This window comes from Equus caballus, chromosome 6, assembly GCF_041296265.1.
Source record: "Equus caballus isolate H_3958 breed thoroughbred chromosome 6, TB-T2T, whole genome shotgun sequence".
NCBI lineage: Eukaryota > Metazoa > Chordata > Mammalia > Perissodactyla > Equidae > Equus > Equus caballus.
In genome coordinates, this window is record NC_091689.1 from 23,001,277 (window position 1) to 23,010,957 (window position 9,681).

General features: G+C 46.6%; 1 long non-coding RNA gene across 1 annotated transcript; it reads left to right on the forward strand.

The window, feature by feature from the left end:
• Window positions 1-204: 204 nt before the first annotated feature.
• On the forward strand, window positions 205-9,479 carry LOC138924595 (uncharacterized). The gene is made up of 2 exons (XR_011439570.1): window positions 205-342; window positions 9,246-9,479. It is a non-coding gene; the product is annotated as an uncharacterized lncRNA (long non-coding RNA).
• Window positions 9,480-9,681: the final 202 nt, after the last annotated feature.

Below are 9,681 nucleotides of genomic sequence, written 5' to 3' on the forward strand. Positions count from 1 at the left end.
CAACTTACAGGAAGCAAAAGAGAACACCATTGGAACAGCCCAGCGGAGGGAAATCAAGAAGCCCAAAGAATGGGTTAAATTTCTGAGGACAGGATTGGGTATCTTGGTTTGGTGGTTTCATAAAACTCACATCATATTCCACAGCCTTGGGGCTGGACTGACTTAGCCCATTGTGCTTATTAATGAGTCACTTCCCACCCACCAGGGCCTGAAGTGTGGTTTGCAGAGGAGGAGAGAGTCTGCTGGCGGGCTGGAGGAAACTTCCAAATGAAACAGGACCCGTGTCGCAGGCTCAGAGTGTTCCATGTGGCCGTTTCACAATTTGGCACTCTTGGATTAGAGGTACGGTGAGAGCCTCACTCCCCGCTCAGTGGTTCCTTATTTCCTCTCCACTGGGTGTCCCTTCTCCCCTCCAGGGTCTCAGTCCCTTCTCCTTCTGCTTTCATCCTGCCACAGACCTGCCCGATTCCACTCCAGTGTAGCTTCCCTTCCTACTGGCCTACCCTTCCCCACCAGCTGGGATGCTGTGGTCCCTCCTGGGTCAAGATGGAGCCAGTCTGCCTGGGACAGAGAGTGGCCACTTGTGGCTGAAAGAGCCTGAACTTGCACCTGACCTATGGGCTGCCAGACTCCTATGAGCTCACACAGGAATCATGACCTAGTCACGAGGTCCAGACACAGACCTCGTCATCCAGTCCGTCAGCCCCGCTGCACAGGGACTGGGGGCTATGATGGATATCATTCACCTTCTGAAATTCCCAGCCTAGCACGGTGTTACACGCAAAGCAGGCTTGCAGCAAACACTTGTTGAGTTAATAAATACCACATAAGGATGAACGCCGTTATCTTTATGAATTGCGGTGGTGATTGAGAAAGTTGGCACAGAGGAATCTGGCAGAGAAACTTAGGCTCAAGGTCAAGGGGAGAGGGGCTGTTTGCTTCTGATGAGTGGCTGAGAGTTTCAGAGTGGATGCAACCCTGATCGACTCCTGGCTGTGAAGCCTTGGCCGGTTTACAGAACTTTCTGAACTTTGGTTTCCTCCTCTGTGAAATGGAGACAAACAGCACTGGCCTCCGAGGTGAGTTTGGAGGATCTGATGAGATGGTGATGCAGGACCATCCAGAATTCAGCAGCTAGTTTGGAAACCTGGGCTTAGCCGTGTCCTTGGCAGAGGCAGCCGCTCTCCCACACCCCTTTACAGGTAGCCAGGAACAGACCAGCTCAGGGCTCCCTCTTGGTGGCCTGCCCTTCCCTGGAGGGTGGCTCTCGGAGACCAGGCAGTACACTGTGGACCAATGCCCTGGCTTGCACCTTGCAGCCCTGTCCTGAACCTTTCACAGCCTGAAGTCTAGGTCCCGACACTAGAATTTTTAAGCCTTTAAAATTTGAGGTAGTTTTCAAAGGCTGGGGAGACATGTCTCCCTGTATGATTTCTCTCCGGGGAGCCATACATGAAAATCAGACAAATTTTCTCTCCTTTGATCACCAATGTCATACTTGCTTAGGGTAGAAAATTTGGAAAACACAGAAACGTGGACACACACACACATGCACACACACACCAGCCACAATGTCATTAACCAGAGGGAAAATGTCATTAATATCTTGTTTTATTGCAATCTGTCTTCTCGAATATATTTTTCCATATATAAATGAGATCCCCGTACTTTTAATCTTTAATTTTTAATCTTTTCTGGCTATTGTTGCCTACCATTATAATATAAACATTTTCTTGGTCTTTAAGTTGCTTCTTAAACAAACTATTTAAAGGCTGGGCATCACACCATTTCTGTAGGCATCATGATCCATTTACTCTGTCCCCTAATGTTGGACACATAGACTGTTTCAAAATTTTCTCTATTATAAATAATGGCATGGTAGACATTGGGAATGTATTTTATATCAAATTCTCCAAAAATGTTCCCTGAAAAACATTTTAATTGGATCTGATGCTGCTAATAAAAAGGGAGAAATAGGGGCCAACCCAGTGGCGTATCGGTTAAGTGTGCACACTCTGCTTTAGTGGCCCAGGGTTTGCTGGTTCAGATTCCAGGCTCAGACCTACACCCTGCTTATCAAAGCCATGTGGTAGGGTGGCAGGTGTCCCACATATAAAGTAGAGCAAGATGGGCACGGATGTTAGCTCAGGGCCATTCTTCCTCAGCAAAAAGAGGAGGATTGGAGGCAGATGTTAGCTCAGGGCTAAGCTTCCTCAAATAAAGGGGAGAAATAGGACGTTTATGATCTTTCCAGAGAAAATAGCTGTTCACCAGTCGGCCTCTGTCCTCTGAGAGTGTAAGTGACTTCCTGGGCTCTTCCAGTGTGTGCTGTTGATTCTCACCATGGGGGGGAAATACTGATGTGCTGAATCACGGGCAGTGACGTACTCTTAATCATGATGGTCAGCACCGTAGGTTCCTGTGTTAATCCTCACAACAGCACTGTGAGATGAACGTGGTTTTACAGACAGCAAATAGGAGATGAGAGCAGCTCAATAACTCACCCCAAGTCACAGAGCCAGTGAGCGGAAGGTAAACGTGGAAAGGGCTGCTCACATGCTCCCCAGGGAAATCATGTCAAAGGAAAAGACAACGAAGCCAATTGCCTTGATCCCATTGCCTTGCCTGAAGAGAGGAGCTGGGGAGGAAAAATAGAAGGATGTGTTCATACTTCCATCTATTAGGCTCAGGAAGATCAAGAATGCAAATTTTTCCTAGCTTATTGCATCCGTCCATTCTTCCAGTCAACGACTCCTTAAGTTATTAATTTGATTGGCAGTTATTGATGGAGCCCCCTCCAGGTGCCAGGCTGGGACTATAATGATGAGCAAAGCAGGCTGTCCCAGGTGACTTGTGGAGAGGCAGACGTTGGGTCATCTCACACACGTGTGCACACACACATACACTATTTACAATAGTGATAACTGCTCTCAGAGACAGAATCTCTTCGGAGGAGTCAGGGAAGAGTACCCTGGGAAAAGAATATTTACTGAAACCTAAGAGAAAAGCAGGAGTTAGCCAGGGGAGAAGAAGCAGCAGGCCTGTACACCTGGCCTAGGGCCAGAAGAGCAGGGTCAGCAAACTATGGTCTGGGGACCAAATCCCACCCTTCTGTTTCTGTCAATAAAGTTTTATTGGAACACAGCCACACCCAAGTGCTTACACGTTGTCTGTGGCTGTTTTGTGCCACAGCAGCAGAGTTGAATAGTATGACAGAGACCTGATGGGCTTCCGAACCTAAAATGTTTACTATCTGACCCTTTGCAGAAAATGCTTGATAATCCCAGCTCTGGAAAACTTGGACAACATGTCTGGGACATGATGACTGAGGGCCACCAGTGGGGCAACAGAGGAAGGGTGAGCCTACAGGCCTTACAGGTGCCGGGGACCACATGAGGGAGTTTGGCCCTTTCCTGAGCACCAAGAGGGAGACGTTGAAGGTTTTGAGCAGACCAGTGAGAGGATTAGATTTATGGTTTTAAAAAATGGCACTTTTCACTTAGCAGTCCTAATGTTCAGCTCTAGACTTGCTTTTCTTGATTTATAGCAGTTACTTAATGAATATATGTTTATATATGTCTGTATAAATTGGTTCTATGTCTCTGGAGAATCCTGATGAATAGCTAAGTATTTTCATCAATTGTCACCTTCCTTTGTTTACTCTCTGCTTTATTATTTTCTTAATGTTTTCCTTTAAGTTGACTTACTTATTTTTGTAGCACATTATGTTAAAAAGGGAATTTAGTATCACTGCTTGGAATGAAAAACCCTATCACTTACCACAAATAAAAGCCAAGAATACTGTCCCCTTTGGGTCACAGCTGTGGCCTGGCTCAGCTCAGCCTCAGAAGCCTGCTCTCTCTCTCTGTTAAACAGGGAGATAAGCAAGAGTCAGGTGCTAAAGACAGACCAGCAACAAGGAGAGACGCAAAGGCCATAAAGTTCTCACCATGTGATTTACGACTTAATGCCTTCTGCTTGTCCCACTCTTGCAGAAACGGTGCCCGATCCCCATCCGTGTGAGCTGACCCATAGACTAGGCTTTCCTCAAGGATGGAGGTCAGGAGAGGGCCAGCAAGTGGTTCTTAAATTTTCTTTTAACAAAAATCACCAGGGGGGTCTGTTAGAAATGGAGTTCCTGGGACTCCCATTGCCAGAGGTTCTGATCTGGGGAAGGGTTGGGGAATGACACAGTTCACAGGTATCTGGGTCAATCTCGAGTAGATGGCCAGTGGCTGCCCTCTGAGAAGGACAGCTGACGGCCTGATGTGTGAAGGGTCTGGTTTGAGCACAGTCTTGGATAAAGGGCCTCCAAACTTCCAATGATAAATAGCCCTCAATCAACCTGAGACAGCGTCTGGCTTCATTCTTACGGGTGTGTTTTGGAGAAGTAGTCTATACCCTGTAAATGTGCACACAATTCCGGCTACTTATAATTGTGGTTTTGGTTTGAGGCACTTTATTGCTGAATTTCCAGAATGAGAAATTGTTGGATATTTACTTAGAACAAGTAAGAGTTAAGTAAAATATAAAATGCATTTAAAACTACTTGAAGGTAAGAGGGCTATGTGCCCTCTGCCTTCTGGGACACCACATAAATTCAGACACTGGTAACTCAGTAGTCCCTGCTCACCAGGGGTCTTGACCAGGGGTTCATTGAGTCCTGAAGTGGGCTTAATGGAGTTCCCAAGAAGACATGTTCATGTCCTAATTGTTGGAACTTGTGAACATTACCTTAGGTGGCAAAAGATGCGATGAAGTCAACGATCTTGAGAGGAAGAGCTTGCCCCAGGTTATCAGACGGGCCCTACATCCAATGTCGTGTTGCTATAAGAGTGAAGCAGAGGAAGATTACACAGACAGAAGAGAAGAAGGTCACATGAAGATGGAGGCAGAGATTGGAGATGTCCCGTCACAGGCCAAGGAGCGCCTGGAGCCACCAGAAGCTGGAAGAGACGTGGAAGAATTCTCTCCTAGACTCTTCGGAGGGAGCATGGCCCCACCAACACCTGGATCTTGGACTTCTAGCCTCCAGAACTATGAAAGAAGAAATTTCCATAGTTTTCAGCCATTAAATTTGTGGTGATTTATTATATTATACTCAGAAAACTAATACACCCTCTAGAGCAGGACTCGGGAATGAAACTCAAAAGGCTATCTTTATGACTCTCTACAAACAAGGCCAAACTCTTGGTTCCCCACATGGGAGTCAGACTTTATGACTGTGTTACCTGTGGAATATGGACACACATACACATGACTGTGTTACAAAGATCTGGTTGCTCTGTCCTCTCCCCTGGGCAGGTTTGGTTGAGCTGGTAACCCCGTCCTGTGACTCTTCATGGCCAGCCAGCCACGAGCCACTCTCTTCTGCCCCAGAGAATGCACGAACCTGAGGGCACCGTTCTTACCTGACTCTGAGAGGTGTTTGGGCCAGGAGATGGGTATAGAGGTGCCATCAGAAAAGGTCCGGGGCAGGTGTGACCAACAGAAATACAACGTGAGCCACCTATGTAAACGTAAACTTTCTAGAATCTATGTTCAAAAAGTTATTTTAAAAGGTGAAATTAATTTTAATAATATATTTTATTTTACTCAGTATATCCAAAATATTATCCTTTAACATGTACTCTATATAAAAATGACCAGTGAAACATTTGACAGTCCTTTTTCTTGTATTCAGTCTTTGAAATTTGATGTATTTTACACTTAGTGGTACATCTCCCTTCGCGCTAGCCATATTTCAGGTGCTCAATAACCACGTGACTGGAAGCTTCCATATGGACAAGGTGCAAGGTTAGAGCCCAGTCAGGCAACTGCAGAGGAGGTGGGCGTGATCATTCTCATATCCTTCAGCTCTGATATTGGATCCATCTGGTCCCCGACAGTGATCCCTTGCAAGTATTTCCAAGGACGCTAGTCTGTGTGTGCATTTATGTGTGATTGTGGTTTGGGGTTGGGCCATGTACGCTTGACAGCAAAGCAGACACTCAAGTTAATGTTTAAAATCTTTCTACCAGTTCTAAGTGAATTCCTGGGGAGGCTGCACCGTTCGATCTGGGTGAAGGTCCTGAGTTGTTAGATCATGAAATCTTCTAGAACAAAATTCCCTCAGGTGGCTTCAGCTCCTGAAAGCATTGTCTATCCCAGACTTGAAGTATCTTTAGAGAGAGGATGGGAGGAGAAATGGGTTTACCTCACTTTGAATGGAAAGTTAATTGCTTTTTGGCCAGTTGTTTTCAGCCAGAGGAGGACCACACAGAGCAAAAAAAAAAAGCATGGCCCGCGGATGGGAGTCGAGCCAACAGTGACAATAGCCGTCTGCTTTTCTGAGTCTCATGGACATTGAGGGCAACCCAAGGCGGAACCATTGTTTATACTGACAGCTTAACAGCAGGCTTGAGGAAGAAGAGGTTGCGATGGCAGTGGGAAGCCATAAACACTTAATCCATCACTGAAACTTCCAGGGAATCAGGCGCCATGGAGGCCAGACCAAACTCTTAATTGTTGGGTAATTCTCTGTCCCAGGCTGCCTGCATCTGCACTCATTCGATGCCAGCACAGCGGCGCATTTAGGCAAGAGCTGCCCATGGGGGATGTGATGAGATCAGTCCCCAGAGAGGTAGGAAATATGATGGATATCCACCTGTCCACCGTACTTGTCTCATTTATTCAAATTAACTGGTGCCCAGAGCTGGGAAGAAATGGATCTGGACTCAGACAAAGATGAATTGTAGTAAAAATGGAAATTACAACCCAGAAAACTAATATCATCAGGCCACTGGGGTTTTATTAGCTAATCATGGCTATGATATGGGACTTTGAACATGTTGTTCTGATTGAACTTTCAGCTTGTATCCATAAGGACTTGTTGGAATACATGTTTAGTGATGGGGGAGGGAGCAACGTAGACTATAATGAGCTGTTTCAGCCCCTCCTCTGTCTCTACCATGTTCTCTTTCTTGCTCAAGTACCATAGATTTATTGCAGTTGATAATACTTAGAGTTGAAGTACTAGACCCAAATGGCAAGCCACCACCCAAGACCAAGGTCAGGCATTATTCCAGTCTCTCAGGATGGCTAACCAGCTCATGCCAGGTATGAGATGCTGGCTCTTTCTGGATGTCAGGCAGTGAGTACCCAGTCTAGGAAAGGAAGCAGTGTGATCATTAACTTGGGATGATCTAGAAACTGCTAGATGACCATCTTTGTCTTAAGAACACTCTGGGTTGCTGGTATTTGGATTTTTCCCTTGGCTACATCTGCAGTGCCTTGACTCAGGGCATCTACCACAAGCTCTGACTATTTCATCCTCACCACGCCTGCAATCTCAGAGCTGATCCCAACCCACGCCACCCTGTGTCTCCAGCCCCGGCTTGTAAGCCTGCACGATGTGATTCACATCCTTCTGGCCTCCTTTCTGACTTCCGCCTGCAGGGTCTTCTTACCTGACAGCCTCCAGCATGGGAAGTGGCTTTCTTTTCCTGCTTATGGCTTCCCCACTGCCAGGAGCCTATTTGTCAAGCTGGGAATGCAGAAGTGTGGGGAGGTCATGCCCCAGGAGCAACTCTCAGCCCATGGGAAAAGGAGCCAATGGACAAATCCTTTGCCCAAATCCCTGGAGGGACAATTCCAAGAGACGTTCTACACTCTTCTCAGAGGGTCCAGGCCATTTCCCTTTCCGAGTGGACATCTTAATAAGATATCCTTGTATTGGCCTTCCTTCTGTTTCTCACCCCCACCCTGGTCCTTACCGCAGTCCCTTTCCATCATCTCCATGATGATCTTGCTGCTCATGAGTGCTTTTATCAGGTCTCTGGTTTTTTGGGGAAGTGCCAGATGGGAAACCGAGGTCAAGCATCTCCTGAGTCCCGAGTCTCACCAAGGGCGTGAAAAACAATGATAGCTCCTAAGTATCGCACACTTCTAAGACGCAGGCACTGTGCAAAAACTTTGTATGCATTCCTTTCTTTAATTCTCACCAGAGTTTTGCATGGTGGGGACTATTTCTCTCCCCATTTTACAGATGAGGATATTGAATCACAGAGAGGCCAAAAAACTTGCCCAGCCCAGTTCCACGGCTCGGATTGGGTAAACTGGGATTCCAATTCAAACAGTCAGGATTCGGTTCTGCTGTACAAGATGCTGCCGCCACCATTAATTAATGTTTAAGATAACTAAATTTGCCTTGTGCTCCTTGCACTTTGGAGTACCCATTGTTGAGATGCTGAGCAGGTCTCTGAGACTCTGAAATTCAACCTCTGCCCGGAGTTCATGAGGGGAGAGAACAAGGAGATGGTGGTGGGTGTCAATTCATGTGAAGGAAGGGCTGGCCCATTCAGTGCCCTTAGTCTTATAAGTTTTCAGAATAATTGGAAATGGGTTGAAACCCGGAGAATCTGGACTCCCCACAGGACATGTGCTTCCTCCTTAGGCAGCATATGAAAGGCCTCCTGTGTTCTTTCCTTGTAATCTGATTACGCTGATAAAGTCATTTATCATTGTGCGAGCCGCGCACTGACTATCTTATTAGAGAATATGACTGGAGGCTCTGAATTTGGCTGATCCCGACGTGCTTTAATTAGGGCCCACAGAATCGGGGCATTGGCTTCTGTTGCAAAGCGCGATGTGACTCCGTGAGCATTTAACTCCTCCCTCCCCTTGACACATACACGGTCAAAGAAATACAGAAAAAAAGGAGAAATTCTGTACCTTCACTGGAAAATAGAAAGGCTGCCATCAACAGGCTGGAATCGTGTGGGATTTCTGCAGATTGGAGGCACCGAGAGGTCCACGACCTTAGGAAGCAGAATTCGCACCAGACACCCCAGAACCCTGGAACTATTGCTCTTACTTTAAAGTCTAATTTTATCCCTCGGTGTTTCTCAAAGTTTAGCAGGAGGACCATGGCAGCATAATCATCTGATTATAATTGTGACTAATTTCAAGAGAATTGCATTGAATGCCAGAATCTTTGGGGAGGGTGCCAAGAATAGGCATTTGTCTTAAGCTCCCGGAGGCTCTCTACACACACAGGAGAGCGCAAGTAATGTGGGTACATAGATTATCTTATCCCACGATGATGTAAAATGTGGGGACTTGAATGCACATATTAGGAGAACTCAGACTGCCAGAGGCCAAAGCTGAGCATTTTGAGCTTCTCTGTTCCTTGCTCAGCAGCCAGCAGAGCCCTGTGGCCACTTTCGGGATTTCTCCTCCATGATCTCATTTCTCTCCCCACTCAGGTTCTTCACCCACCAGCAATCAGTGGGGGTTTGTGGAGCTGGGATCCATGCGGCTGGGGTTCAACAACACCGGCCACTGCGGATTTTCAACAACTCCGGACCCGGGTCCAAGCAGGCTGGAGCTGCGCGTGCCAGGGCCGAGTCTGCGTCTGGTGTTTCTCAGCTGTGAAGTAGAGCTTGTACAGATATTCCTGGGAGGTAAAGGTTTAATTAAAGTGGCCTTGGTTATTGGCATAATGGCCTCGGTTATTGTCATTAATAAGCAAAAATGCATGTGTTTCCAAAAGGAACTGTACACTTCTCTAGGCCATTCTTGTGTCCCACTTCCCCAACAAGCCTGAAAGCTTGGGCTTAAAGTAGGAGCGATGTCTTACTTCACCAAAAAGGGTTTTGTCAGTGGGTTTGTCAGGACCCCAATTTACAACCCATAAGGCAA